The sequence below is a fragment of the Hoplias malabaricus genome, chromosome 15 (assembly GCF_029633855.1).
Source record: "Hoplias malabaricus isolate fHopMal1 chromosome 15, fHopMal1.hap1, whole genome shotgun sequence".
Taxonomy (NCBI): domain Eukaryota; kingdom Metazoa; phylum Chordata; class Actinopteri; order Characiformes; family Erythrinidae; genus Hoplias; species Hoplias malabaricus.
In genome coordinates, this window is record NC_089814.1 from 23,509,313 (window position 1) to 23,536,479 (window position 27,167).

The 27,167-nt window shown below is 53.8% G+C and overlaps 29 non-coding genes across 29 annotated transcripts; all 29 read left to right on the forward strand.

Moving 5' to 3' along the window:
* Nucleotides 1-561: 561 nt before the first annotated feature.
* Nucleotides 562-634, forward strand: trnav-aac (transfer RNA valine (anticodon AAC)). Its single transcript has one exon. It is a non-coding gene; the product is annotated as a tRNA-Val (tRNA).
* Nucleotides 635-751: 117 nt separating this feature from the next.
* trnai-aau (transfer RNA isoleucine (anticodon AAU)) lies at nt 752-825 on the forward strand. The gene has a single exon. It is a non-coding gene; the product is annotated as a tRNA-Ile (tRNA).
* Nucleotides 826-1,773: 948 nt separating this feature from the next.
* trnav-aac (transfer RNA valine (anticodon AAC)) lies at nt 1,774-1,846 on the forward strand. The gene has a single exon. It is a non-coding gene; the product is annotated as a tRNA-Val (tRNA).
* Nucleotides 1,847-1,963: 117 nt separating this feature from the next.
* Nucleotides 1,964-2,037, forward strand: trnai-aau (transfer RNA isoleucine (anticodon AAU)). The gene has a single exon. It is a non-coding gene; the product is annotated as a tRNA-Ile (tRNA).
* A 1,138-nt stretch (nt 2,038-3,175) lies between these two features.
* trnai-aau (transfer RNA isoleucine (anticodon AAU)) lies at nt 3,176-3,249 on the forward strand. The gene has a single exon. It is a non-coding gene; the product is annotated as a tRNA-Ile (tRNA).
* Nucleotides 3,250-4,197: 948 nt separating this feature from the next.
* On the forward strand, nt 4,198-4,270 carry trnav-aac (transfer RNA valine (anticodon AAC)). Its single transcript has one exon. It is a non-coding gene; the product is annotated as a tRNA-Val (tRNA).
* Nucleotides 4,271-4,387: 117 nt separating this feature from the next.
* On the forward strand, nt 4,388-4,461 carry trnai-aau (transfer RNA isoleucine (anticodon AAU)). The gene has a single exon. It is a non-coding gene; the product is annotated as a tRNA-Ile (tRNA).
* A 948-nt stretch (nt 4,462-5,409) lies between these two features.
* On the forward strand, nt 5,410-5,482 carry trnav-aac (transfer RNA valine (anticodon AAC)). The gene has a single exon. It is a non-coding gene; the product is annotated as a tRNA-Val (tRNA).
* A 117-nt stretch (nt 5,483-5,599) lies between these two features.
* Nucleotides 5,600-5,673, forward strand: trnai-aau (transfer RNA isoleucine (anticodon AAU)). Its single transcript has one exon. It is a non-coding gene; the product is annotated as a tRNA-Ile (tRNA).
* A 948-nt stretch (nt 5,674-6,621) lies between these two features.
* On the forward strand, nt 6,622-6,694 carry trnav-aac (transfer RNA valine (anticodon AAC)). The gene has a single exon. It is a non-coding gene; the product is annotated as a tRNA-Val (tRNA).
* Nucleotides 6,695-6,811: 117 nt separating this feature from the next.
* On the forward strand, nt 6,812-6,885 carry trnai-aau (transfer RNA isoleucine (anticodon AAU)). The gene has a single exon. It is a non-coding gene; the product is annotated as a tRNA-Ile (tRNA).
* Nucleotides 6,886-8,023: 1,138 nt separating this feature from the next.
* trnai-aau (transfer RNA isoleucine (anticodon AAU)) lies at nt 8,024-8,097 on the forward strand. Its single transcript has one exon. It is a non-coding gene; the product is annotated as a tRNA-Ile (tRNA).
* A 1,138-nt stretch (nt 8,098-9,235) lies between these two features.
* On the forward strand, nt 9,236-9,309 carry trnai-aau (transfer RNA isoleucine (anticodon AAU)). The gene has a single exon. It is a non-coding gene; the product is annotated as a tRNA-Ile (tRNA).
* Nucleotides 9,310-10,257: 948 nt separating this feature from the next.
* trnav-aac (transfer RNA valine (anticodon AAC)) lies at nt 10,258-10,330 on the forward strand. The gene has a single exon. It is a non-coding gene; the product is annotated as a tRNA-Val (tRNA).
* Nucleotides 10,331-10,447: 117 nt separating this feature from the next.
* On the forward strand, nt 10,448-10,521 carry trnai-aau (transfer RNA isoleucine (anticodon AAU)). Its single transcript has one exon. It is a non-coding gene; the product is annotated as a tRNA-Ile (tRNA).
* A 1,138-nt stretch (nt 10,522-11,659) lies between these two features.
* trnai-aau (transfer RNA isoleucine (anticodon AAU)) lies at nt 11,660-11,733 on the forward strand. The gene has a single exon. It is a non-coding gene; the product is annotated as a tRNA-Ile (tRNA).
* A 948-nt stretch (nt 11,734-12,681) lies between these two features.
* On the forward strand, nt 12,682-12,754 carry trnav-aac (transfer RNA valine (anticodon AAC)). Its single transcript has one exon. It is a non-coding gene; the product is annotated as a tRNA-Val (tRNA).
* Nucleotides 12,755-12,871: 117 nt separating this feature from the next.
* Nucleotides 12,872-12,945, forward strand: trnai-aau (transfer RNA isoleucine (anticodon AAU)). The gene has a single exon. It is a non-coding gene; the product is annotated as a tRNA-Ile (tRNA).
* Nucleotides 12,946-15,105: 2,160 nt separating this feature from the next.
* trnav-aac (transfer RNA valine (anticodon AAC)) lies at nt 15,106-15,178 on the forward strand. The gene has a single exon. It is a non-coding gene; the product is annotated as a tRNA-Val (tRNA).
* Nucleotides 15,179-15,295: 117 nt separating this feature from the next.
* On the forward strand, nt 15,296-15,369 carry trnai-aau (transfer RNA isoleucine (anticodon AAU)). Its single transcript has one exon. It is a non-coding gene; the product is annotated as a tRNA-Ile (tRNA).
* A 2,160-nt stretch (nt 15,370-17,529) lies between these two features.
* trnav-aac (transfer RNA valine (anticodon AAC)) lies at nt 17,530-17,602 on the forward strand. Its single transcript has one exon. It is a non-coding gene; the product is annotated as a tRNA-Val (tRNA).
* Nucleotides 17,603-17,720: 118 nt separating this feature from the next.
* On the forward strand, nt 17,721-17,794 carry trnai-aau (transfer RNA isoleucine (anticodon AAU)). Its single transcript has one exon. It is a non-coding gene; the product is annotated as a tRNA-Ile (tRNA).
* A 2,350-nt stretch (nt 17,795-20,144) lies between these two features.
* Nucleotides 20,145-20,218, forward strand: trnai-aau (transfer RNA isoleucine (anticodon AAU)). The gene has a single exon. It is a non-coding gene; the product is annotated as a tRNA-Ile (tRNA).
* Nucleotides 20,219-21,166: 948 nt separating this feature from the next.
* On the forward strand, nt 21,167-21,239 carry trnav-aac (transfer RNA valine (anticodon AAC)). Its single transcript has one exon. It is a non-coding gene; the product is annotated as a tRNA-Val (tRNA).
* A 117-nt stretch (nt 21,240-21,356) lies between these two features.
* Nucleotides 21,357-21,430, forward strand: trnai-aau (transfer RNA isoleucine (anticodon AAU)). Its single transcript has one exon. It is a non-coding gene; the product is annotated as a tRNA-Ile (tRNA).
* Nucleotides 21,431-22,378: 948 nt separating this feature from the next.
* trnav-aac (transfer RNA valine (anticodon AAC)) lies at nt 22,379-22,451 on the forward strand. Its single transcript has one exon. It is a non-coding gene; the product is annotated as a tRNA-Val (tRNA).
* A 1,139-nt stretch (nt 22,452-23,590) lies between these two features.
* Nucleotides 23,591-23,663, forward strand: trnav-aac (transfer RNA valine (anticodon AAC)). Its single transcript has one exon. It is a non-coding gene; the product is annotated as a tRNA-Val (tRNA).
* A 1,139-nt stretch (nt 23,664-24,802) lies between these two features.
* Nucleotides 24,803-24,875, forward strand: trnav-aac (transfer RNA valine (anticodon AAC)). The gene has a single exon. It is a non-coding gene; the product is annotated as a tRNA-Val (tRNA).
* A 1,139-nt stretch (nt 24,876-26,014) lies between these two features.
* Nucleotides 26,015-26,087, forward strand: trnav-aac (transfer RNA valine (anticodon AAC)). The gene has a single exon. It is a non-coding gene; the product is annotated as a tRNA-Val (tRNA).
* The last annotated feature ends 1,080 nt before the right edge of the window (nt 26,088-27,167 follow it).

Here is a 27,167-nt window from a genome sequence, read left to right on the forward strand (position 1 = left end):
AGGCAACGTCTCTGTGCCCTTCAGGGCTGCTTAAGTTGAAGTGATCTTACTGAGTGCGCTGTTCCATGTTGGGACCAGGAGGGGCGATGTAGCTCACCACCCTCTGAACTTCAGTTGCTACCACAGACAAGCCCATGCACAGCTTAGACTCAAGCTAAAAGTCCAGCAGCGTATGACACAGGCCATCAAGCCATTTTCATTAGTTTCGTGGGGAGCAGATCTGCCTTTCACGTGGGAAGTCGGTCTCCTCTGCCCTAACGAGGGGGGAGCTTCTGGACAAAGTCCATGCGGTCGGATTGGAAAACTGCCCTGCGATTGTGACTGCTGTCGGAGTAATGTGTTCAGCGCCTCGCTGGAAAATCAAAGAAAGGGCCACTGCGCCACGGGCAAAGTGGCTGATTTCGGTACGGCCAAGTCTACAAGACGCAGGGTCCTGGCTCACGGTAAAGTGCAGGTGTATTTCACCATGTAAAGAATTGATCAGTACGTCAGTCCAAAGTCAAGCTGTACTGGTCCCATGTGGCCTGTGGAATCTCAAGGTGGCCTCGAGGAGTGTAGCTGGTTTCTGTAGTGTAGTGGTTATCACGTTCGCCTAACACGCGAAAGGTCCCCGGTTCGAAACCGGGCAGAAACACGAGAGCTCCTCTTCTGTTTTTCACGGCCCGAGAGAAACATTTTTCTTGCATGTACATCGATCGTCGTCACTGGGAGCTCCTTTGTCGTTCCTGCTTGACGGGCGCTCGGTCCCCGAGGCCGGTTAGCTCAGTTGGTTAGAGCGTGGTGCTAATAACGCCAAGGTCGCGGGTTCGATCCCCGTACGGGCCAAAACAGCTTTTTCACGTTAACCCAGCAAGCGCCGTGGCCTCTGTCAGTCTCTTTGCGTGGACCTTGGATAAAAGCTCTTGCTGGAGAATGCGGGCATCGATCCCGCTACCTCTCGCATGCTAAGCGAGCGCTCTACCATTTGAGCTAATTCCCCTTTTCCTTTGCTGCGCTCGTATCATTTGATGCCAAAGACATACCCGTCTCCAAAGCCCAGGGACTTCTTGGCTCACATGGTACAGGGCTAACGACACAGAGCATGGTCGGCGTACGCGCCAGCTGGCACGCGCAAGCGCAAGGCCTTGGACGATGGATAGCTCATCCGGACGAGGCGCAGCTGAATGCTTTAAAGGTCCATGGCTCAATCAAGATGCCTTAAAGTGCGGTCATAGGCAACGTCTCTGTGCCCTTCAGGGCTGCTTAAGTTGAAGTGATCTTACTGAGTGCGCTGTTCCATGTTGGGACCAGGAGGGGCGATGTAGCTCACCACCCTCTGAACTTCAGTTGCTACCACAGACAAGCCCATGCACAGCTTAGACTCAAGCTAAAAGTCCAGCAGCGTATGACACAGGCCATCAAGCCATTTTCATTAGTTTCGTGGGGAGCAGATCTGCCTTTCACGTGGGAAGTCGGTCTCCTCTGCCCTAACGAGGGGGGAGCTTCTGGACAAAGTCCATGCGGTCGGATTGGAAAACTGCCCTGCGATTGTGACTGCTGTCGGAGTAATGTGTTCAGCGCCTCGCTGGAAAATCAAAGAAAGTGAAACCGCGCCACGGGCAAAGTGGCTGATTTCGGTACGGCCAAGTCTCCAAGACGCAGGGTCCTGGCTCACGGTAAAGTGCAGGTGTATTTCACCATGTAAAGAATTGATCAGTACGTCAGTCCAAAGTCAAGCTGTACTGGTCCCATGTGGCCTGTGGAATCTCAAGGTGGCCTCGAGGAGTGTAGCTGGTTTCTGTAGTGTAGTGGTTATCACGTTCGCCTAACACGCGAAAGGTCCCCGGTTCGAAACCGGGCAGAAACACGAGAGCTCCTCTTCTGTTTTTCACGGCCCGAGAGAAACATTTTTCTTGCATGTACATCGATCGTCGTCACTGGGAGCTCCTTTGTCGTTCCTGCTTGACGGGCGCTCGGTCCCCGAGGCCGGTTAGCTCAGTTGGTTAGAGCGTGGTGCTAATAACGCCAAGGTCGCGGGTTCGATCCCCGTACGGGCCAAAACAGCTTTTTCACGTTAACCCAGCAAGCGCCGTGGCCTCTGTCAGTCTCTTTGCGTGGACCTTGGATAAAAGCTCTTGCTGGAGAATGCGGGCATCGATCCCGCTACCTCTCGCATGCTAAGCGAGCGCTCTACCATTTGAGCTAATTCCCCTTTTCCTTTGCTGCGCTCGTATCATTTGATGCCAAAGACATACCCGTCTCCAAAGCCCAGGGACTTCTTGGCTCACATGGTACAGGGCTAACGACACAGAGCATGGTCGGCGTACGCGCCAGCTGGCACGCGCAAGCGCAAGGCCTTGGACGATGGATAGCTCATCCGGACGAGGCGCAGCTGAATGCTTTAAAGGTCCATGGCTCAATCAAGATGCCTTAAAGTGCGGTCATAGGCAACGTCTCTGTGCCCTTCAGGGCTGCTTAAGTTGAAGTGATCTTACTGAGTGCGCTGTTCCATGTTGGGACCAGGAGGGGCGATGTAGCTCACCACCCTCTGAACTTCAGTTGCTACCACAGACAAGCCCATGCACAGCTTAGACTCAAGCTAAAAGTCCAGCAGCGTATGACACAGGCCATCAAGCCATTTTCATTAGTTTCGTGGGGAGCAGATCTGCCTTTCACGTGGGAAGTCGGTCTCCTCTGCCCTAACGAGGGGGGAGCTTCTGGACAAAGTCCATGCGGTCGGATTGGAAAACTGCCCTGCGATTGTGACTGCTGTCGGAGTAATGTGTTCAGCGCCTCGCTGGAAAATCAAAGAAAGGGCCACTGCGCCACGGGCAAAGTGGCTGATTTCGGTACGGCCAAGTCTCCAAGACGCAGGGTCCTGGCTCACGGTAAAGTGCAGGTGTATTTCACCATGTAAAGAATTGATCAGTACGTCAGTCCAAAGTCAAGCTGTACTGGTCCCATGTGGCCTGTGGAATCTCAAGGTGGCCTCGAGGAGTGTAGCTGGTTTCTGTAGTATAGTGATTATCACGTTCGCCTAACACGCGAAAGGTCCCCGGTTCGAAACCGGGCAGAAACACGAGAGCTCCTCTTCTGTTTTTCACGGCCCGAGAGAAACATTTTTCTTGCATGTACATCGATCGTCGTCACTGGGAGCTCCTTTGTCGTTCCTGCTTGACGGGCGCTCGGTCCCCGAGGCCGGTTGGCTCAGTTGGTTAGAGCGTGGTGCTAATAACGCCAAGGTCGCGGGTTCGATCCCCGTACGGGCCAAAACAGCTTTTTCACGTTAACCCAGCAAGCGCCGTGGCCTCTGTCAGTCTCTTTGCGTGGACCTTGGATAAAAGCTCTTGCTGGAGAATGCGGGCATCGATCCCGCTACCTCTCGCATGCTAAGCGAGCGCTCTACCATTTGAGCTAATTCCCCTTTTCCTTTGCTGCGCTCGTATCATTTGATGCCAAAGACATACCCGTCTCCAAAGCCCAGGGACTTCTTGGCTCACATGGTACAGGGCTAACGACACAGAGCATGGTCGGCGTACGCGCCAGCTGGCACGCGCAAGCGCAAGGCCTTGGACGATGGATAGCTCATCCGGACGAGGCGCAGCTGAATGCTTTAAAGGTCCATGGCTCAATCAAGATGCCTTAAAGTGCGGTCATAGGCAACGTCTCTGTGCCCTTCAGGGCTGCTTAAGTTGAAGTGATCTTACTGAGTGCGCTGTTCCATGTTGGGACCAGGAGGGGCGATGTAGCTCACCACCCTCTGAACTTCAGTTGCTACCACAGACAAGCCCATGCACAGCTTAGACTCAAGCTAAAAGTCCAGCAGCGTATGACACAGGCCATCAAGCCATTTTCATTAGTTTCGTGGGGAGCAGATCTGCCTTTCACGTGGGAAGTCGGTCTCCTCTGCCCTAACGAGGGGGGAGCTTCTGGACAAAGTCCATGCGGTCGGATTGGAAAACTGCCCTGCGATTGTGACTGCTGTCGGAGTAATGTGTTCAGCGCCTCGCTGGAAAATCAAAGAAAGGGCCACTGCGCCACGGGCAAAGTGGCTGATTTCGGTACGGCCAAGTCTCCAAGACGCAGGGTCCTGGCTCACGGTAAAGTGCAGGTGTATTTCACCATGTAAAGAATTGATCAGTACGTCAGTCCAAAGTCAAGCTGTACTGGTCCCATGTGGCCTGTGGAATCTCAAGGTGGCCTCGAGGAGTGTAGCTGGTTTCTGTAGTGTAGTGGTTATCACGTTCGCCTAACACGCGAAAGGTCCCCGGTTCGAAACCGGGCAGAAACACGAGAGCTCCTCTTCTGTTTTTCACGGCCCGAGAGAAACATTTTTCTTGCATGTACATCGATCGTCGTCACTGGGAGCTCCTTTGTCGTTCCTGCTTGACGGGCGCTTGGTCCCCGAGGCCGGTTAGCTCAGTTGGTTAGAGCGTGGTGCTAATAACGCCAAGGTCGCGGGTTCGATCCCCGTACGGGCCAAAACAGCTTTTTCACGTTAACCCAGCAAGCGCCGTGGCCTCTGTCAGTCTCTTTGCGTGGACCTTGGATAAAAGCTCTTGCTGGAGAATGCGGGCATCGATCCCGCTACCTCTCGCATGCTAAGCGAGCGCTCTACCATTTGAGCTAATTCCCCTTTTCCTTTGCTGCGCTCGTATCATTTGATGCCAAAGACATACCCGTCTCCAAAGCCCAGGGACTTCTTGGCTCACATGGTACAGGGCTAACGACACAGAGCATGGTCGGCGTACGCGCCAGCTGGCACGCGCAAGCGCAAGGCCTTGGACGATGGATAGCTCATCCGGACGAGGCGCAGCTGAATGCTTTAAAGGTCCATGGCTCAATCAAGATGCCTTAAAGTGCGGTCATAGGCAACGTCTCTGTGCCCTTCAGGGCTGCTTAAGTTGAAGTGATCTTACTGAGTGCGCTGTTCCATGTTGGGACCAGGAGGGGCGATGTAGCTCACCACCCTCTGAACTTCAGTTGCTACCACAGACAAGCCCATGCACAGCTTAGACTCAAGCTAAAAGTCCAGCAGCGTATGACACAGGCCATCAAGCCATTTTCATTAGTTTCGTGGGGAGCAGATCTGCCTTTCACGTGGGAAGTCGGTCTCCTCTGCCCTAACGAGGGGGGAGCTTCTGGACAAAGTCCATGCGGTCGGATTGGAAAACTGCCCTGCGATTGTGACTGCTGTCGGAGTAATGTGTTCAGCGCCTCGCTGGAAAATCAAAGAAAGGGCCACTGCGCCACGGGCAAAGTGGCTGATTTCTGTACGGCCAAGTCTACAAGACGCAGGGTCCTGGCTCACGGTAAAGTGCAGGTGTATTTCACCATGTAAAGAATTGATCAGTACGTCAGTCCAAAGTCAAGCTGTACTGGTCCCATGTGGCCTGTGGAATCTCAAGGTGGCCTCGAGGAGTGTAGCTGGTTTCTGTAGTGTAGTGGTTATCACGTTCGCCTAACACGCGAAAGGTCCCCGGTTCGAAACCGGGCAGAAACACGAGAGCTCCTCTTCTGTTTTTCACGGCCCGAGAGAAACATTTTTCTTGCATGTACATCGATCGTCGTCACTGGGAGCTCCTTTGTCGTTCCTGCTTGACGGGCGCTCGGTCCCCGAGGCCGGTTAGCTCAGTTGGTTAGAGCGTGGTGCTAATAACGCCAAGGTCGCGGGTTCGATCCCCGTACGGGCCAAAACAGCTTTTTCACGTTAACCCAGCAAGCGCCGTGGCCTCTGTCAGTCTCTTTGCGTGGACCTTGGATAAAAGCTCTTGCTGGAGAATGCGGGCATCGATCCCGCTACCTCTCGCATGCTAAGCGAGCGCTCTACCATTTGAGCTAATTCCCCTTTTCCTTTGCTGCGCTCGTATCATTTGATGCCAAAGACATACCCGTCTCCAAAGCCCAGGGACTTCTTGGCTCACATGGTACAGGGCTAACGACACAGAGCATGGTCGGCGTACGCGCCAGCTGGCACGCGCAAGCGCAAGGCCTTGGACGATGGATAGCTCATCCGGACGAGGCGCAGCTGAATGCTTTAAAGGTCCATGGCTCAATCAAGATGCCTTAAAGTGCGGTCATAGGCAACGTCTCTGTGCCCTTCAGGGCTGCTTAAGTTGAAGTGATCTTACTGAGTGCGCTGTTCCATGTTGGGACCAGGAGGGGCGATGTAGCTCACCACCCTCTGAACTTCAGTTGCTACCACAGACAAGCCCATGCACAGCTTAGACTCAAGCTAAAAGTCCAGCAGCGTATGACACAGGCCATCAAGCCATTTTCATTAGTTTCGTGGGGAGCAGATCTGCCTTTCACGTGGGAAGTCGGTCTCCTCTGCCCTAACGAGGGGGGAGCTTCTGGACAAAGTCCATGCGGTCGGATTGGAAAACTGCCCTGCGATTGTGACTGCTGTCGGAGTAATGTGTTCAGCGCCTCGCTGGAAAATCAAAGAAAGGGCCACTGCGCCACGGGCAAAGTGGCTGATTTCGGTACGGCCAAGTCTCCAAGACGCAGGGTCCTGGCTCACGGTAAAGTGCAGGTGTATTTCACCATGTAAAGAATTGATCAGTACGTCAGTCCAAAGTCAAACTGTACTGGTCCCATGTGGCCTGTGGAATCTCAAGGTGGCCTCGAGGAGTGTAGCTGGTTTCTGTAGTGTAGTGGTTATCACGTTCGCCTAACACGCGAAAGGTCCCCGGTTCGAAACCGGGCAGAAACACGAGAGCTCCTCTTCTGTTTTTCACGGCCCGAGAGAAACATTTTTCTTGCATGTACATCGATCGTCGTCACTGGGAGCTCCTTTGTCGTTCCTGCTTGACGGGCGCTCGGTCCCCGAGGCCGGTTAGCTCAGTTGGTTAGAGCGTGGTGCTAATAACGCCAAGGTCGCGGGTTCGATCCCCGTACGGGCCAAAACAGCTTTTTCACGTTAACCCAGCAAGCGCCGTGGCCTCTGTCAGTCTCTTTGCGTGGACCTTGGATAAAAGCTCTTGCTGGAGAATGCGGGCATCGATCCCGCTACCTCTCGCATGCTAAGCGAGCGCTCTACCATTTGAGCTAATTCCCCTTTTCCTTTGCTGCGCTCGTATCATTTGATGCCAAAGACATACCCGTCTCCAAAGCCCAGGGACTTCTTGGCTCACATGGTACAGGGCTAACGACACAGAGCATGGTCGGCGTACGCGCCAGCTGGCACGCGCAAGCGCAAGGCCTTGGACGATGGATAGCTCATCCGGACGAGGCGCAGCTGAATGCTTTAAAGGTCCATGGCTCAATCAAGATGCCTTAAAGTGCGGTCATAGGCAACGTCTCTGTGCCCTTCAGGGCTGCTTAAGTTGAAGTGATCTTACTGAGTGCGCTGTTCCATGTTGGGACCAGGAGGGGCGATGTAGCTCACCACCCTCTGAACTTCAGTTGCTACCACAGACAAGCCCATGCACAGCTTAGACTCAAGCTAAAAGTCCAGCAGCGTATGACACAGGCCATCAAGCCATTTTCATTAGTTTCGTGGGGAGCAGATCTGCCTTTCACGTGGGAAGTCGGTCTCCTCTGCCCTAACGAGGGGGGAGCTTCTGGACAAAGTCCATGCGGTCGGATTGGAAAACTGCCCTGCGATTGTGACTGCTGTCGGAGTAATGTGTTCAGCGCCTCGCTGGAAAATCAAAGAAAGGGCCACTGCGCCACGGGCAAAGTGGCTGATTTCGGTACGGCCAAGTCTCCAAGACGCAGGGTCCTGGCTCACGGTAAAGTGCAGGTGTATTTCACCATGTAAAGAATTGATCAGTACGTCAGTCCAAAGTCAAGCTGTACTGGTCCCATGTGGCCTGTGGAATCTCAAGGTGGCCTCGAGGAGTGTAGCTGGTTTCTGTAGTGTAGTGGTTATCACGTTCGCCTAACACGCGAAAGGTCCCCGTTTCGAAACCGGGCAGAAACACGAGAGCTCCTCTTCTGTTTTTCACGGCCCGAGAGAAACATTTTCCTTGCATGTACATCGATCGTCGTCACTGGGAGCTCCTTTGTCGTTCCTGCTTGACGGGCGCTCGGTCCCCGAGGCCGGTTAGCTCAGTTGGTTAGAGCGTGGTGCTAATAACGCCAAGGTCGCGGGTTCGATCCCCGTACGGGCCAAAACAGCTTTTTCACGTTAACCCAGCAAGCGCCGTGGCCTCTGTCAGTCTCTTTGCGTGGACCTTGGATAAAAGCTCTTGCTGGAGAATGCGGGCATCGATCCCGCTACCTCTCGCATGCTAAGCGAGCGCTCTACCATTTGAGCTAATTCCCCTTTTCCTTTGCTGCGCTCGTATCATTTGATGCCAAAGACATACCCGTCTCCAAAGCCCAGGGACTTCTTGGCTCACATGGTACAGGGCTAACGACACAGAGCATGGTCGGCGTACGCGCCAGCTGGCACGCGCAAGCGCAAGGCCTTGGACGATGGATAGCTCATCCGGACGAGGCGCAGCTGAATGCTTTAAAGGTCCATGGCTCAATCAAGATGCCTTAAAGTGCGGTCATAGGCAACGTCTCTGTGCCCTTCAGGGCTGCTTAAGTTGAAGTGATCTTACTGAGTGCGCTGTTCCATGTTGGGACCAGGAGGGGCGATGTAGCTCACCACCCTCTGAACTTCAGTTGCTACCACAGACAAGCCCATGCACAGCTTAGACTCAAGCTAAAAGTCCAGCAGCGTATGACACAGGCCATCAAGCCATTTTCATTAGTTTCGTGGGGAGCAGATCTGCCTTTCACGTGGGAAGTCGGTCTCCTCTGCCCTAACGAGGGGGGAGCTTCTGGACAAAGTCCATGCGGTCGGATTGGAAAACTGCCCTGCGATTGTGACTGCTGTCGGAGTAATGTGTTCAGCGCCTCGCTGGAAAATCAAAGAAAGGGCCACTGCGCCACGGGCAAAGTGGCTGATTTCGGTACGGCCAAGTCTCCAAGACGCAGGGTCCTGGCTCACGGTAAAGTGCAGGTGTATTTCACCATGTAAAGAATTGATCAGTACGTCAGTCCAAAGTCAAGCTGTACTGGTCCCATGTGGCCTGTGGAATCTCAAGGTGGCCTCGAGGAGTGTAGCTGGTTTCTGTAGTGTAGTGGTTATCACGTTCGCCTAACACGCGAAAGGTCCCCGTTTCGAAACCGGGCAGAAACACGAGAGCTCCTCTTCTGTTTTTCACGGCCCGAGAGAAACATTTTCCTTGCATGTACATCGATCGTCGTCACTGGGAGCTCCTTTGTCGTTCCTGCTTGACGGGCGCTCGGTCCCCGAGGCCGGTTAGCTCAGTTGGTTAGAGCGTGGTGCTAATAACGCCAAGGTCGCGGGTTCGATCCCCGTACGGGCCAAAACAGCTTTTTCACGTTAACCCAGCAAGCGCCGTGGCCTCTGTCAGTCTCTTTGCGTGGACCTTGGATAAAAGCTCTTGCTGGAGAATGCGGGCATCGATCCCGCTACCTCTCGCATGCTAAGCGAGCGCTCTACCATTTGAGCTAATTCCCCTTTTCCTTTGCTGCGCTCGTATCATTTGATGCCAAAGACATACCCGTCTCCAAAGCCCAGGGACTTCTTGGCTCACATGGTACAGGGCTAACGACACAGAGCATGGTCGGCGTACGCGCCAGCTGGCACGCGCAAGCGCAAGGCCTTGGACGATGGATAGCTCATCCGGACGAGGCGCAGCTGAATGCTTTAAAGGTCCATGGCTCAATCAAGATGCCTTAAAGTGCGGTCATAGGCAACGTCTCTGTGCCCTTCAGGGCTGCTTAAGTTGAAGTGATCTTACTGAGTGCGCTGTTCCATGTTGGGACCAGGAGGGGCGATGTAGCTCACCACCCTCTGAACTTCAGTTGCTACCACAGACAAGCCCATGCACAGCTTAGACTCAAGCTAAAAGTCCAGCAGCGTATGACACAGGCCATCAAGCCATTTTCATTAGTTTCGTGGGGAGCAGATCTGCCTTTCACGTGGGAAGTCGGTCTCCTCTGCCCTAACGAGGGGGGAGCTTCTGGACAAAGTCCATGCGGTCGGATTGGAAAACTGCCCTGCGATTGTGACTGCTGTCGGAGTAATGTGTTCAGCGCCTCGCTGGAAAATCAAAGAAAGGGCCACTGCGCCACGGGCAAAGTGGCTGATTTCGGTACGGCCAAGTCTCCAAGACGCAGGGTCCTGGCTCACGGTAAAGTGCAGGTGTATTTCACCATGTAAAGAATTGATCAGTACGTCAGTCCAAAGTCAAGCTGTACTGGTCCCATGTGGCCTGTGGAATCTCAAGGTGGCCTCGAGGAGTGTAGCTGGTTTCTGTAGTGTAGTGGTTATCACGTTCGCCTAACACGCGAAAGGTCCCCGGTTCGAAACCGGGCAGAAACACGAGAGCTCCTCTTCTGTTTTTCACGGCCCGAGAGAAACATTTTTCTTGCATGTACATCGATCGTCGTCACTGGGAGCTCCTTTGTCGTTCCTGCTTGACGGGCGCTCGGTCCCCGAGGCCGGTTAGCTCAGTTGGTTAGAGCGTGGTGCTAATAACGCCAAGGTCGCGGGTTCGATCCCCGTACGGGCCAAAACAGCTTTTTCACGTTAACCCAGCAAGCGCCGTGGCCTCTGTCAGTCTCTTTGCGTGGACCTTGGATAAAAGCTCTTGCTGGAGAATGCGGGCATCGATCCCGCTACCTCTCGCATGCTAAGCGAGCGCTCTACCATTTGAGCTAATTCCCCTTTTCCTTTGCTGCGCTCGTATCATTTGATGCCAAAGACATACCCGTCTCCAAAGCCCAGGGACTTCTTGGCTCACATGGTACAGGGCTAACGACACAGAGCATGGTCGGCGTACGCGCCAGCTGGCACGCGCAAGCGCAAGGCCTTGGACGATGGATAGCTCATCCGGACGAGGCGCAGCTGAATGCTTTAAAGGTCCATGGCTCAATCAAGATGCCTTAAAGTGCGGTCATAGGCAACGTCTCTGTGCCCTTCAGGGCTGCTTAAGTTGAAGTGATCTTACTGAGTGCGCTGTTCCATGTTGGGACCAGGAGGGGCGATGTAGCTCACCACCCTCTGAACTTCAGTTGCTACCACAGACAAGCCCATGCACAGCTTAGACTCAAGCTAAAAGTCCAGCAGCGTATGACACAGGCCATCAAGCCATTTTCATTAGTTTCGTGGGGAGCAGATCTGCCTTTCACGTGGGAAGTCGGTCTCCTCTGCCCTAACGAGGGGGGAGCTTCTGGACAAAGTCCATGCGGTCGGATTGGAAAACTGCCCTGCGATTGTGACTGCTGTCGGAGTAATGTGTTCAGCGCCTCGCTGGAAAATCAAAGAAAGGGCCACTGCGCCACGGGCAAAGTGGCTGATTTCGGTACGGCCAAGTCTCCAAGACGCAGGGTCCTGGCTCACGGTAAAGTGCAGGTGTATTTCACCATGTAAAGAATTGATCAGTACGTCAGTCCAAAGTCAAGCTGTACTGGTCCCATGTGGCCTGTGGAATCTCAAGGTGGCCTCGAGGAGTGTAGCTGGTTTCTGTAGTGTAGTGGTTATCACGTTCGCCTAACACGCGAAAGGTCCCTGGTTCGAAACCGGGCAGAAACACGAGAGCTCCTCTTCTGTTTTTCACGGCCCGAGAGAAACATTTTTCTTGCATGTACATCGATCGTCGTCACTGGGAGCTCCTTTGTCGTTCCTGCTTGACGGGCGCTTGGTCCCCGAGGCCGGTTAGCTCAGTTGGTTAGAGCGTGGTGCTAATAACGCCAAGGTCGCGGGTTCGATCCCCGTACGGGCCAAAACAGCTTTTTCACGTTAACCCAGCAAGCGCCGTGGCCTCTGTCAGTCTCTTTGCGTGGACCTTGGATAAAAGCTCTTGCTGGAGAATGCGGGCATCGATCCCGCTACCTCTCGCATGCTAAGCGAGCGCTCTACCATTTGAGCTAATTCCCCTTTTCCTTTGCTGCGCTCGTATCATTTGATGCCAAAGACATACCCGTCTCCAAAGCCCAGGGACTTCTTGGCTCACATGGTACAGGGCTAACGACACAGAGCATGGTCGGCGTACGCGCCAGCTGGCACGCGCAAGCGCAAGGCCTTGGACGATGGATAGCTCATCCGGACGAGGCGCAGCTGAATGCTTTAAAGGTCCATGGCTCAATCAAGATGCCTTAAAGTGCGGTCATAGGCAACGTCTCTGTGCCCTTCAGGGCTGCTTAAGTTGAAGTGATCTTACTGAGTGCGCTGTTCCATGTTGGGACCAGGAGGGGCGATGTAGCTCACCACCCTCTGAACTTCAGTTGCTACCACAGACAAGCCCATGCACAGCTTAGACTCAAGCTAAAAGTCCAGCAGCGTATGACACAGGCCATCAAGCCATTTTCATTAGTTTCGTGGGGAGCAGATCTGCCTTTCACGTGGGAAGTCGGTCTCCTCTGCCCTAACGAGGGGGGAGCTTCTGGACAAAGTCCATGCGGTCGGATTGGAAAACTGCCCTGCGATTGTGACTGCTGTCGGAGTAATGTGTTCAGCGCCTCGCTGGAAAATCAAAGAAAGGGCCACTGCGCCACGGGCAAAGTGGCTGATTTCGGTACGGCCAAGTCTCCAAGACGCAGGGTCCTGGCTCACGGTAAAGTGCAGGTGTATTTCACCATGTAAAGAATTGATCAGTACGTCAGTCCAAAGTCAAGCTGTACTGGTCCCATGTGGCCTGTGGAATCTCAAGGTGGCCTCGAGGAGTGTAGCTGGTTTCTGTAGTGTAGTGGTTATCACGTTCGCCTAACACGCGAAAGGTCCCCGGTTCGAAACCGGGCAGAAACACGAGAGCTCCTCTTCTGTTTTTCACGGCCCGAGAGAAACATTTTTCTTGCATGTACATCGATCGTCGTCACTGGGAGCTCCTTTGTCGTTCCTGCTTGACGGGCGCTCGGTCCCCGAGGCCGGTTAGCTCAGTTGGTTAGAGCGTGGTGCTAATAACGCCAAGGTCGCGGGTTCGATCCCCGTACGGGCCAAAACAGCTTTTTCACGTTAACCCAGCAAGCGCCGTGGCCTCTGTCAGTCTCTTTGCGTGGACCTTGGATAAAAGCTCTTGCTGGAGAATGCGGGCATCGATCCCGCTACCTCTCGCATGCTAAGCGAGCGCTCTACCATTTGAGCTAATTCCCCTTTTCCTTTGCTGCGCTCGTATCATTTGATGCCAAAGACATACCCGTCTCCAAAGCCCAGGGACTTCTTGGCTCACATGGTACAGGGCTAACGACACAGAGCATGGTCGGCGTACGCGCCAGCTGGCACGCGCAAGCGCAAGGCCTTGGACGATGGATAGCTCATCCGGACGAGGCGCAGCTGAATGCTTTAAAGGTCCATGGCTCAATCAAGATGCCTTAAAGTGCGGTCATAGGCAACGTCTCTGTGCCCTTCAGGGCTGCTTAAGTTGAAGTGATCTTACTGAGTGCGCTGTTCCATGTTGGGACCAGGAGGGGCGATGTAGCTCACCACCCTCTGAACTTCAGTTGCTACCACAGACAAGCCCATGCACAGCTTAGACTCAAGCTAAAAGTCCAGCAGCGTATGACACAGGCCATCAAGCCATTTTCATTAGTTTCGTGGGGAGCAGATCTGCCTTTCACGTGGGAAGTCGGTCTCCTCTGCCCTAACGAGGGGGGAGCTTCTGGACAAAGTCCATGCGGTCGGATTGGAAAACTGCCCTGCGATTGTGACTGCTGTCGGAGTAATGTGTTCAGCGCCTCGCTGGAAAATCAAAGAAAGTGAAACCGCGCCACGGGCAAAGTGGCTGATTTCGGTACGGCCAAGTCTCCAAGACGCAGGGTCCTGGCTCACGGTAAAGTGCAGGTGTATTTCACCATGTAAAGAATTGATCAGTACGTCAGTCCAAAGTCAAGCTGTACTGGTCCCATGTGGCCTGTGGAATCTCAAGGTGGCCTCGAGGAGTGTAGCTGGTTTCTGTAGTGTAGTGGTTATCACGTTCGCCTAACATGCGAAAGGTCCCCGGTTCGAAACCGGGCAGAAACACGAGAGCTCCTCTTCTGTTTTTCACGGCCCGAGAGAAACATTTTTCTTGCATGTACATCGATCGTCGTCACTGGGAGCTCCTTTGTCGTTCCTGCTTGACGGGCGCTCAGTCCCTGAGGCCGGTTAGCTCAGTTGGTTAGAGCCTGGTGCTAATAACGCCAAGGTCGCGAGTTCGATACCTGTACGGGCCAAAACAGCTTTTTCACGTTAACCCAGCAAGCGCCGTGGCCTCTGTCAGTCTCTTTGCGTGGACCTTGGATAAAAGCTCTTGCTGGAGAATGCGGGCATCGATCCCGCTACCTCTCGCATGCTAAGCGAGCGCTCTACCATTTGAGCTAATTCCCCCTTTCCTTTGCTGCGCTCGTATCATTTGATGCCAAAGACATACCCGTCTCCAAAGCCCAGGGACTTCTTGGCTCACATGGTACAGGGCTAACGACACAGAGCATGGTCGGCGTACGCGCCAGCTGGCACGCGCAAGCGCAAGGCCTTGGACAATGGATAGCTCATCCGGACGAGGCGCAGCTGAATGCTTTAAAGGTCCATGGCTCAATCAAGATGCCTTAAAGTGCGGTCATAGGCAACGTCTCTGTGCCCTTCAGGGCTGCTTAAGTTGAAGTGATCTTACTGAGTGCGCTGTTCCATGTTGGGACCAGGAGGGGCGATGTAGCTCACCACCCTCTGAACTTCAGTTGCTACCACAGACAAGCCCATGCACAGCTTAGACTCAAGCTAAAAGTCCAGCAGCGTATGACACAGGCCATCAAGCCATTTTCATTAGTTTCGTGGGGAGCAGATCTGCCTTTCACGTGGGAAGTCGGTCTCCTCTGCCCTAACGAGGGGGGAGCTTCTGGACAAAGTCCATGCGGTCGGATTGGAAAACTGCCCTGCGATTGTGACTGCTGTCGGAGTAATGTGTTCAGCGCCTCGCTGGAAAATCAAAGAAAGGGCCACTGCGCCACGGGCAAAGTGGCTGATTTCGGTACGGCCAAGTCTACAAGATGCAGGGTCCTGGCTCACGGTAAAGTGCAGGTGTATTTCACCATGTAAAGAATTGATCAGTACGTCAGTCCAAAGTCAAGCTGTACTGGTCCCATGTGGCCTGTGGAATCTCAAGGTGGCCTCGAGGAGTGTAGCTGGTTTCTGTAGTGTAGTGGTTATCACGTTCGCCTAACACGCGAAAGGTCCCCGGTTCGAAACCGGGCAGAAACACGAGAGCTCCTCTTCTGTTTTTCACGGCCCGAGAGAAACATTTTTCTTGCATGTACATCGATCGTCGTCACTGGGAGCTCCTTTGTCGTTCCTGCTTGACGGGCGCTCGGTCCCCGAGGCCGGTTAGCTCAGTTGGTTAGAGCGTGGTGCTAATAACGCCAAGGTCGCGGGTTCGATCCCCGTACGGGCCAAAACAGCTTTTTCACGTTAACCCAGCAAGCGCCGTGGCCTCTGTCAGTCTCTTTGCGTGGACCTTGGATAAAAGCTCTTGCTGGAGAATGCGGGCATCGATCCCGCTACCTCTCGCATGCTAAGCGAGCGCTCTACCATTTGAGCTAATTCCCCTTTTCCTTTGCTGCGCTCGTATCATTTGATGCCAAAGACATACCCGTCTCCAAAGCCCAGGGACTTCTTGGCTCACATGGTACAGGGCTAACGACACAGAGCATGGTCGGCGTACGCGCCAGCTGGCACGCGCAAGCGCAAGGCCTTGGACGATGGATAGCTCATCCGGACGAGGCGCAGCTGAATGCTTTAAAGGTCCATGGCTCAATCAAGATGCCTTAAAGTGCGGTCATAGGCAACGTCTCTGTGCCCTTCAGGGCTGCTTAAGTTGAAGTGATCTTACTGAGTGCGCTGTTCCATGTTGGGACCAGGAGGGGCGATGTAGCTCACCACCCTCTGAACTTCAGTTGCTACCACAGACAAGCCCATGCACAGCTTAGACTCAAGCTAAAAGTCCAGCAGCGTATGACACAGGCCATCAAGCCATTTTCATTAGTTTCGTGGGGAGCAGATCTGCCTTTCACGTGGGAAGTCGGTCTCCTCTGCCCTAACGAGGGGGGAGCTTCTGGACAAAGTCCATGCGGTCGGATTGGAAAACTGCCCTGCGATTGTGACTGCTGTCGGAGTAATGTGTTCAGCGCCTCGCTGGAAAATCAAAGAAAGTGAAACCGCGCCACGGGCAAAGTGGCTGATTTCGGTACGGCCAAGTCTCCAAGACGCAGGGTCCTGGCTCACGGTAAAGTGCAGGTGTATTTCACCATGTAAAGAATTGATCAGTACGTCAGTCCAAAGTCAAGCTGTACTGGTCCCATGTGGCCTGTGGAATCTCAAGGTGGCCTCGAGGAGTGTAGCTGGTTTCTGTAGTGTAGTGGTTATCACGTTCGCCTAACATGCGAAAGGTCCCCGGTTCGAAACCGGGCAGAAACACGAGAGCTCCTCTTCTGTTTTTCACGGCCCGAGAGAAACATTTTTCTTGCATGTACATCGATCGTCGTCACTGGGAGCTCCTTTGTCGTTCCTGCTTGACGTGCGCTCAGTCCCTGAGGCCGGTTAGCTCAGTTGGTTAGAGCCTGGTGCTAATAACGCCAAGGTCGCGAGTTCGATACCTGTACGGGCCAAAACAGCTTTTTCACGTTAACCCAGCAAGCGCCGTGGCCTCTGTCAGTCTCTTTGCGTGGACCTTGGATAAAAGCTCTTGCTGGAGAATGCGGGCATCGATCCCGCTACCTCTCGCATGCTAAGCGAGCGCTCTACCATTTGAGCTAATTCCCCCTTTCCTTTGCTGCGCTCGTATCATTTGATGCCAAAGACATACCCGTCTCCAAAGCCCAGGGACTTCTTGGCTCACATGGTACAGGGCTAACGACACAGAGCATGGTCGGCGTACGCGCCAGCTGGCACGCGCAAGCGCAAGGCCTTGGACAATGGATAGCTCATCCGGACGAGGCGCAGCTGAATGCTTTAAAGGTCCATGGCTCAATCAAGATGCCTTAAAGTGCGGTCATAGGCAACGTCTCTGTGCCCTTCAGGGCTGCTTAAGTTGAAGTGATCTTACTGAGTGCGCTGTTCCATGTTGGGACCAGGAGGGGCGATGTAGCTCACCACCCTCTGAACTTCAGTTGCTACCACAGACAAGCCCATGCACAGCTTAGACTCAAGGTAAAAGTCCAGCAGCGTATGACACAGGCCATCAAGCCATTTTCATTAGTTTCGTGGGGAGCAGATCTGCCTTTCAAGTGGGAAGTCGGTCTCCTCTGCCCTAACGAGGGGGGAGCTTCTGGACAAAGTCCATGCGGTCGGATTGGAAAACTGCCCTGCGATTGTGACTGCTGTCGGAGTAATGTGTTCAGCGCCTCGCTGGATAATCAAAGAAAGGGCCACTGCGCCACGGGCAAAGTGGCTGATTTCGGTACGGCCAAGTCTCCAAGACGCAGGGTCCTGGCTCACGGTAAAGTGCAGGTGTATTTCACCATGTAAAGAACTGATCAGTACGTCAGTCCAAAGTCAAGCTGTACTGGTCCCATGTGGCCTGTGGAATCTCAAGGTGGCCTCGAGGAGTGTAGCTGGTTTCTGTAGTGTAGTGGTTATCACGTTCGCCTAACACGCGAAAGGTCCCCGGTTCGAAACCGGGCAGAAACACGAGAGCTCCTCTTCTGTTTTTCACGGCCTGAGAAGAAACATTTTTCTTGCATGTACATCAATCGTCGTCACTGGGAGCTCCTTTGTCGTTCCTGCTTGACGGGCGCTCGGTCCCCGAGGCCGGTTAGCTCAGTTGGTTAGAGCGTGGTGCTAATAACGCCAAGGTCGCGGGTTCGATCCCCGTACGGGCCAAAACAGCCTTTTCACGTTAACCCAGCAAGCGCCGTGGCCTCTGTCAGTCTCTTTGCGTGGACCTTGGATAAAAGCTCTTGCTGGAGAATGCGGGCATCGATCCCGCTACCTCTCGCATGCTAAGCGAGCGCTCTACCATTTGAGCTAATTCCCCTTTTCCTTTGCTGCGCTCGTATCATTTGATGCCAAAGACATACCCGTCTCCAAAGCCCAGGGACTTCTTGGCTCACATGGTACAGGGCTAACGACACAGAGCATGGTCGGCGTACGCGCCAGCTGGCACGCGCAAGCGCAAGGCCTTGGACGATGGATAGCTCATCCGGACGAGGCGCAGCTGAATGCTTTAAAGGTCCATGGCTCAATCAAGATGCCTTAAAGTGCGGTCATAGGCAACGTCTCTGTGCCCTTCAGGGCTGCTTAAGTTGAAGTGATCTTACTGAGTGCGCTGTTCCATGTTGGGACCAGGAGGGGCGATGTAGCTCACCACCCTCTGAACTTCAGTTGCTACCACAGACAAGCCCATGCACAGCTTAGACTCAAGCTAAAAGTCCAGCAGCGTATGACACAGGCCATCAAGCCATTTTCATTAGTTTCGTGGGGAGCAGATCTGCCTTTCACGTGGGAAGTCGGTCTCCTCTGCCCTAACGAGGGGGGAGCTTCTGGACAAAGTCCATGCGGTCGGATTGGAAAACTGCCCTGCGATTGTGACTGCTGTCGGAGTAATGTGTTCAGCGCCTCGCTGGAAAATCAAAGAAAGGGCCACTGCGCCACGGGCAAAGTGGCTGATTTCGGTACGGCCAAGTCTCCAAGACGCAGGGTCCTGGCTCACGGTAAAGTGCAGGTGTATTTCACCATGTAAAGAATTGATCAGTACGTCAGTCCAAAGTCAAGCTGTACTGGTCCCATGTGGCCTGTGGAATCTCAAGGTGGCCTCGAGGAGTGTAGCTGGTTTCTGTAGTGTAGTGGTTATCACGTTCGCCTAACATGCGAAAGGTCCCCGGTTCGAAACCGGGCAGAAACACGAGAGCTCCTCTTCTGTTTTTCACGGCCCGAGAGAAACATTTTTCTTGCATGTACATCGATCGTCGTCACTGGGAGCTCCTTTGTCGTTCCTGCTTGACGGGCGCTCAGTCCCTGAGGCCGGTTAGCTCAGTTGGTTAGAGCCTGGTGCTAATAACGCCAAGGTCGCGAGTTCGATACCTGTACGGGCCAAAACAGCTTTTTCACGTTAACCCAGCAAGCGCCGTGGCCTCTGTCAGTCTCTTTGCGTGGACCTTGGATAAAAGCTCTTGCTGGAGAATGCGGGCATCGATCCCGCTACCTCTCGCATGCTAAGCGAGCGCTCTACCATTTGAGCTAATTCCCCCTTTCCTTTGCTGCGCTCGTATCATTTGATGCCAAAGACATACCCGTCTCCAAAGCCCAGGGACTTCTTGGCTCACATGGTACAGGGCTAACGACACAGAGCATGGTCGGCGTACGCGCCAGCTGGCACGCGCAAGCGCAAGGCCTTGGACAATGGATAGCTCATCCGGACGAGGCGCAGCTGAATGCTTTAAAGGTCCATGGCTCAATCAAGATGCCTTAAAGTGCGGTCATAGGCAACGTCTCTGTGCCCTTCAGGGCTGCTTAAGTTGAAGTGATCTTACTGAGTGCGCTGTTCCATGTTGGGACCAGGAGGGGCGATGTAGCTCACCACCCTCTGAACTTCAGTTGCTACCACAGACAAGCCCATGCACAGCTTAGACTCAAGGTAAAAGTCCAGCAGCGTATGACACAGGCCATCAAGCCATTTTCATTAGTTTCGTGGGGAGCAGATCTGCCTTTCAAGTGGGAAGTCGGTCTCCTCTGCCCTAACGAGGGGGGAGCTTCTGGACAAAGTCCATGCGGTCGGATTGGAAAACTGCCCTGCGATTGTGACTGCTGTCGGAGTAATGTGTTCAGCGCCTCGCTGGAAAATCAAAGAAAGGGCCACTGCGCCACGGGCAAAGTGGCTGATTTCGGTACGGCCAAGTCTCCAAGACGCAGGGTCCTGGCTCACGGTAAAGTGCAGGTGTATTTCACCATGTAAAGAATTGATCAGTACGTCAGTCCAAAGTCAAGCTGTACTGGTCCCATGTGGCCTGTGGAATCTCAAGGTGGCCTCGAGGAGTGTAGCTGGTTTCTGTAGTGTAGTGGTTATCACGTTTGCCTAACACGCGAAAGGTCCCCGGTTCGAAACCGGGCAGAAACACGAGAGCTCCTCTTCTGTTTTTCACGGCCCGAGAGAAACATTTTTCTTGCATGTACATCGATCGTCGTCACTGGGAGCTCCTTTGTCGTTCCTGCTTGACGGGCGCTCGGTCCCTGAGGCCGGTTAGCTCAGTTGGTTAGAGCGTGGTGCTAATAACGCCAAGGTCGCGGGTTCGATCCCCGTACGGGCCAAAACAGCTTTTTCACGTTAACCCAGCAAGCGCCGTGGCCTCTCTCAGTCTCTTTGCGTGGACCTTGGATAAAAGCTCTTGCTGGAGAATGCGGGCATCGATCCCGCTACCTCTCGCATGCTAAGCGAGCGCTCTACCATTTGAGCTAATTCCCCTTTTCCTTTGCTGCGCTCGTATCATTTGATGCCAAAGACATACCCGTCTCCAAAGCCCAGGGACTTCTTGGCTCACATGGTACAGGGCTAACGACACAGAGCATGGTCGGCGTACGTGCCAGCTGGCACGCGCAAGCGCAAGGCCTTGGACGATGGATAGCTCATCCGGACGAGGCGCAGCTGAATGCTTTAAAGGTCCATGGCTCAATCAAGATGCCTTAAAGTGCGGTCATAGGCAACGTCTCTGTGCCCTTCAGGGCTGCTTAAGTTGAAGTGATCTTACTGAGTGCGCTGTTCCATGTTGGGACCAGGAGGGGCGATGTAGCTCACCACCCTCTGAACTTCAGTTGCTACCACAGACAAGCCCATGCACAGCTTAGACTCAAGCTAAAAGTCCAGCAGCGTATGACACAGGCCATCAAGCCATTTTCATTAGTTTCGTGGGGAGCAGATCTGCCTTTCACGTGGGAAGTCGGTCTCCTCTGCCCTAACGAGGGGGGAGCTTCTGGACAAAGTCCATGCGGTCGGATTGGAAAACTGCCCTGCGATTGTGACTGCTGTCGGAGTAATGTGTTCAGCGCCTCGCTGGAAAATCAAAGAAAGGGCCACTGCGCCACGGGCAAAGTGGCTGATTTCGGTACGGCCAAGTCTCCAAGACGCAGGGTCCTGGCTCACGGTAAAGTGCAGGTGTATTTCACCATGTAAAGAATTGATCAGTACGTCAGTCCAAAGTCAAGCTGTACTGGTCCCATGTGGCCTGTGGAATCTCAAGGTGGCCTCGAGGAGTGTAGCTGGTTTCTGTAGTGTAGTGGTTATCACGTTCGCCTAACACGCGAAAGGTCCCCGGTTCGAAACCGGGCAGAAACACGAGAGCTCCTCTTCTGTTTTTCACGGCCCGAGAGAAACATTTTTCTTGCATGTACATCGATCGTCGTCACTGGGAGCTCCTTTGTCGTTCCTGCTTGACGGGCGCTCGGTCCCCGAGGCCGGTTAGCTCAGTTGGTTAGAGCGTGGTGCTAATAACGCCAAGGTCGCGGGTTCGATCCCCGTACGGGCCAAAACAGCTTTTTCACGTTAACCCAGCAAGCGCCGTGGCCTCTGTCAGTCTCTTTGCGTGGACCTTGGATAAAAGCTCTTGCTGGAGAATGCGGGCATCGATCCCGCTACCTCTCGCATGCTAAGCGAGCGCTCTACCATTTGAGCTAATTCCCCTTTTCCTTTGCTGCGCTCGTATCATTTGATGCCAAAGACATACCCGTCTCCAAAGCCCAGGGACTTCTTGGCTCACATGGTACAGGGCTAACGACACAGAGCATGGTCGGCGTACGCGCCAGCTGGCACGCGCAAGCGCAAGGCCTTGGACGATGGATAGCTCATCCGGACGAGGCGCAGCTGAATGCTTTAAAGGTCCATGGCTCAATCAAGATGCCTTAAAGTGCGGTCATAGGCAACGTCTCTGTGCCCTTCAGGGCTGCTTAAGTTGAAGTGATCTTACTGAGTGCGCTGTTCCATGTTGGGACCAGGAGGGGCGATGTAGCTCACCACCCTCTGAACTTCAGTTGCTACCACAGACAAGCCCATGCACAGCTTAGACTCAAGCTAAAAGTCCAGCAGCGTATGACACAGGCCATCAAGCCATTTTCATTAGTTTCGTGGGGAGCAGATCTGCCTTTCACGTGGGAAGTCGGTCTCCTCTGCCCTAACGAGGGGGGAGCTTCTGGACAAAGTCCATGCGGTCGGATTGGAAAACTGCCCTGCGATTGTGACTGCTGTCGGAGTAATGTGTTCAGCGCCTCGCTGGAAAATCAAAGAAAGGGCCACTGCGCCACGGGCAAAGTGGCTGATTTCGGTACGGCCAAGTCTACAAGACGCAGGGTCCTGGCTCACGGTAAAGTGCAGGTGTATTTCACCATGTAAAGAATTGATCAGTACGTCAGTCCAAAGTCAAGCTGTACTGGTCCCATGTGGCCTGTGGAATCTCAAGGTGGCCTCGAGGAGTGTAGCTGGTTTCTGTAGTGTAGTGGTTATCACGTTCGCCTAACACGCGAAAGGTCCCCGGTTCGAAACCGGGCAGAAACACGAGAGCTCCTCTTCTGTTTTTCACGGCCCGAGAGAAACATTTTTCTTGCATGTACATCGATCGTCGTCACTGGGAGCTCCTTTGTCGTTCCTGCTTGACGGGCGCTCGGTCCCCGAGGCCGGTTAGCTCAGTTGGTTAGAGCGTGGTGCTAATAACGCCAAGGTCGCGGGTTCGATACCCGTACGGGCCAAAACAGCTTTTTCACGTTAACCCAGCAAGCGCCGTGGCCTCTGTCAGTCTCTTTGCGTGGACCTTGGATAAAAGCTCTTGCTGGAGAATGCGGGCATCGATCCCGCTACCTCTCGCATGCTAAGCGAGCGCTCTACCATTTGAGCTAATTCCCCTTTTCCTTTGCTGCGCTCGTATCATTTGATGCCAAAGACATACCCGTCTCCAAAGCCCAGGGACTTCTTGGCTCACATGGTACAGGGCTAACGACACAGAGCATGGTCGGCGTACGCGCCAGCTGGCACGCGCAAGCGCAAGGCCTTGGACGATGGATAGCTCATCCGGACGAGGCGCAGCTGAATGCTTTAAAGGTCCATGGCTCAATCAAGATGCCTTAAAGTGCGGTCATAGGCAACGTCTCTGTGCCCTTCAGGGCTGCTTAAGTTGAAGTGATCTTACTGAGTGCGCTGTTCCATGTTGGGACCAGGAGGGGCGATGTAGCTCACCACCCTCTGAACTTCAGTTGCTACCACAGACAAGCCCATGCACAGCTTAGACTCAAGCTAAAAGTCCAGCAGCGTATGACACAGGCCATCAAGCCATTTTCATTAGTTTCGTGGGGAGCAGATCTGCCTTTCACGTGGGAAGTCGGTCTCCTCTGCCCTAACGAGGGGGGAGCTTCTGGACAAAGTCCATGCGGTCGGATTGGAAAACTGCCCTGCGATTGTGACTGCTGTCGGAGTAATGTGTTCAGCGCCTCGCTGGAAAATCAAAGAAAGGGCCACTGCGCCACGGGCAAAGTGGCTGATTTCGGTACGGCCAAGTCTACAAGACGCAGGGTCCTGGCTCACGGTAAAGTGCAGGTGTATTTCACCATGTAAAGAATTGATCAGTACGTCAGTCCAAAGTCAAGCTGTACTGGTCCCATGTGGCCTGTGGAATCTCAAGGTGGCCTCGAGGAGTGTAGCTGGTTTCTGTAGTGTAGTGGTTATCACGTTCGCCTAACACGCGAAAGGTCCCCGGTTCGAAACCGGGCAGAAACACGAGAGCTCCTCTTCTGTTTTTCACGGCCCGAGAGAAACATTTTTCTTGCATGTACATCGATCGTCGTCACTGGGAGCTCCTTTGTCGTTCCTGCTTGACGGGCGCTCGGTCCCCGAGGCCGGTTAGCTCAGTTGGTTAGAGCGTGGTGCTAATAACGCCAAGGTCGCGGGTTCGATACCCGTACGGGCCAAAACAGCTTTTTCACGTTAACCCAGCAAGCGCCGTGGCCTCTGTCAGTCTCTTTGCGTGGACCTTGGATAAAAGCTCTTGCTGGAGAATGCGGGCATCGATCCCGCTACCTCTCGCATGCTAAGCGAGCGCTCTACCATTTGAGCTAATTCCCCTTTTCCTTTGCTGCGCTCGTATCATTTGATGCCAAAGACATACCCGTCTCCAAAGCCCAGGGACTTCTTGGCTCACATGGTACAGGGCTAACGACACAGAGCATGGTCGGCGTACGCGCCAGCTGGCACGCGCAAGCGCAAGGCCTTGGACGATGGATAGCTCATCCGGACGAGGCGCAGCTGAATGCTTTAAAGGTCCATGGCTCAATCAAGATGCCTTAAAGTGCGGTCATAGGCAACGTCTCTGTGCCCTTCAGGGCTGCTTAAGTTGAAGTGATCTTACTGAGTGCGCTGTTCCATGTTGGGACCAGGAGGGGCGATGTAGCTCACCACCCTCTGAACTTCAGTTGCTACCACAGACAAGCCCATGCACAGCTTAGACTCAAGCTAAAAGTCCAGCAGCGTATGACACAGGCCATCAAGCCATTTTCATTAGTTTCGTGGGGAGCAGATCTGCCTTTCACGTGGGAAGTCGGTCTCCTCTGCCCTAACGAGGGGGGAGCTTCTGGACAAAGTCCATGCGGTCGGATTGGAAAACTGCCCTGCGATTGTGACTGCTGTCGGAGTAATGTGTTCAGCGCCTCGCTGGAAAATCAAAGAAAGGGCCACTGCGCCACGGGCAAAGTGGCTGATTTCGGTACGGCCAAGTCTACAAGACGCAGGGTCCTGGCTCACGGTAAAGTGCAGGTGTATTTCACCATGTAAAGAATTGATCAGTACGTCAGTCCAAAGTCAAGCTGTACTGGTCCCATGTGGCCTGTGGAATCTCAAGGTGGCCTCGAGGAGTGTAGCTGGTTTCTGTAGTGTAGTGGTTATCACGTTCGCCTAACACGCGAAAGGTCCCCGGTTCGAAACCGGGCAGAAACACGAGAGCTCCTCTTCTGTTTTTCACGGCCCGAGAGAAACATTTTTCTTGCATGTACATCGATCGTCGTCACTGGGAGCTCCTTTGTCATTCCTGCTTGACGGGCGTTCGGTCCCCGAGGCCGGTTAGCTCAGTTGGTTAGAGCGTGGTGCTAATAACGCCAAGGTCGCGGGTTCGATACCCGTACGGGCCAAAACAGCTTTTTCACGTTAACCCAGCAAGCGCCGTGGCCTCTGTCAGTCTCTTTGCGTGGACCTTGGATAAAAGCTCTTGCTGGAGAATGCGGGCATCGATCCCGCTACCTCTCGCATGCTAAGCGAGCGCTCTACCATTTGAGCTAATTCCCCTTTTCCTTTGCTGCGCTCGTATCATTTGATGCCAAAGACATACCCGTCTCCAAAGCCCAGGGACTTCTTGGCTCACATGGTACAGGGCTAACGACACAGAGCATGGTCGGCGTACGCGCCAGCTGGCACGCGCAAGCGCAAGGCCTTGGACGATGGATAGCTCATCCGGACGAGGCGCAGCTGAATGCTTTAAAGGTCCATGGCTCAATCAAGATGCCTTAAAGTGCGGTCATAGGCAACGTCTCTGTGCCCTTCAGGGCTGCTTAAGTTGAAGTGATCTTACTGAGTGCGCTGTTCCATGTTGGGACCAGGAGGGGCGATGTAGCTCACCACCCTCTGAACTTCAGTTGCTACCACAGACAAGCCCATGCACAGCTTAGACTCAAGCTAAAAGTCCAGCAGCGTATGACACAGGCCATCAAGCCATTTTCATTAGTTTCGTGGGGAGCAGATCTGCCTTTCACGTGGGAAGTCGGTCTCCTCTGCCCTAACGAGGGGGGAGCTTCTGGACAAAGTCCATGCGGTCGGATTGGAAAACTGCCCTGCGATTGTGACTGCTGTCGGAGTAATGTGTTCAGCGCCTCGCTGGAAAATCAAAGAAAGGGCCACTGCGCCACGGGCAAAGTGGCTGATTTCGGTACGGCCAAGTCTACAAGACGCAGGGTCCTGGCTCACGGTAAAGTGCAGGTGTATTTCACCATGTAAAGAATTGATCAGTACGTCAGTCCAAAGTCAAGCTGTACTGGTCCCATGTGGCCTGTGGAATCTCAAGGTGGCCTCGAGGAGTGTAGCTGGTTTCTGTAGTGTAGTGGTTATCACGTTCGCCTAACACGCGAAAGGTCCCCGGTTCGAAACCGGGCAGAAACACGAGAGCTCCTCTTCTGTTTTTCACGGCCCGAGAGAAACATTTTTCTTGCATGTACATCGATCGTCGTCACTGGGAGCTCCTTTGTCATTCCTGCTTGACGGGCGTTCGGTCCCCGAGGCCGGTTAGCTCAGTTGGTTAGAGCGTGGTGCTAATAACGCCAAGGTCGCGGGTTCGATACCCGTACGGGCCAAAACAGCTTTTTCACGTTAACCCAGCAAGCGCCGTGGCCTCTGTCAGTCTCTTTGCGTGGACCTTGGATAAAAGCTCTTGCTGGAGAATGCGGGCATCGATCCCGCTACCTCTCGCATGCTAAGCGAGCGCTCTACCATTTGAGCTAATTCCCCTTTTCCTTTGCTGCGCTCGTATCATTTGATGCCAAAGACATACCCGTCTCCAAAGCCCAGGGACTTCTTGGCTCACATGGTACAGGGCTAACGACACAGAGCATGGTCGGCGTACGCGCCAGCTGGCACGCGCAAGCGCAAGGCCTTGGACGATGGATAGCTCATCCGGACGAGGCGCAGCTGAATGCTTTAAAGGTCCATGGCTCAATCAAGATGCCTTAAAGTGCGGTCATAGGCAACGTCTCTGTGCCCTTCAGGGCTGCTTAAGTTGAAGTGATCTTACTGAGTGCGCTGTTCCATGTTGGGACCAGGAGGGGCGATGTAGCTCACCACCCTCTGAACTTCAGTTGCTACCACAGACAAGCCCATGCACAGCTTAGACTCAAGCTAAAAGTCCAGCAGCGTATGACACAGGCCATCAAGCCATTTTCATTAGTTTCGTGGGGAGCAGATCTGCCTTTCACGTGGGAAGTCGGTCTCCTCTGCCCTAACGAGGGGGGAGCTTCTGGACAAAGTCCATGCGGTCGGATTGGAAAACTGCCCTGCGATTGTGACTGCTGTCGGAGTAATGTGTTCAGCGCCTCGCTGGAAAATCAAAGAAAGGGCCACTGCGCCACGGGCAAAGTGGCTGATTTCGGTACGGCCAAGTCTACAAGACGCAGGGTCCTGGCTCACGGTAAAGTGCAGGTGTATTTCACCATGTAAAGAATTGATCAGTACGTCAGTCCAAAGTCA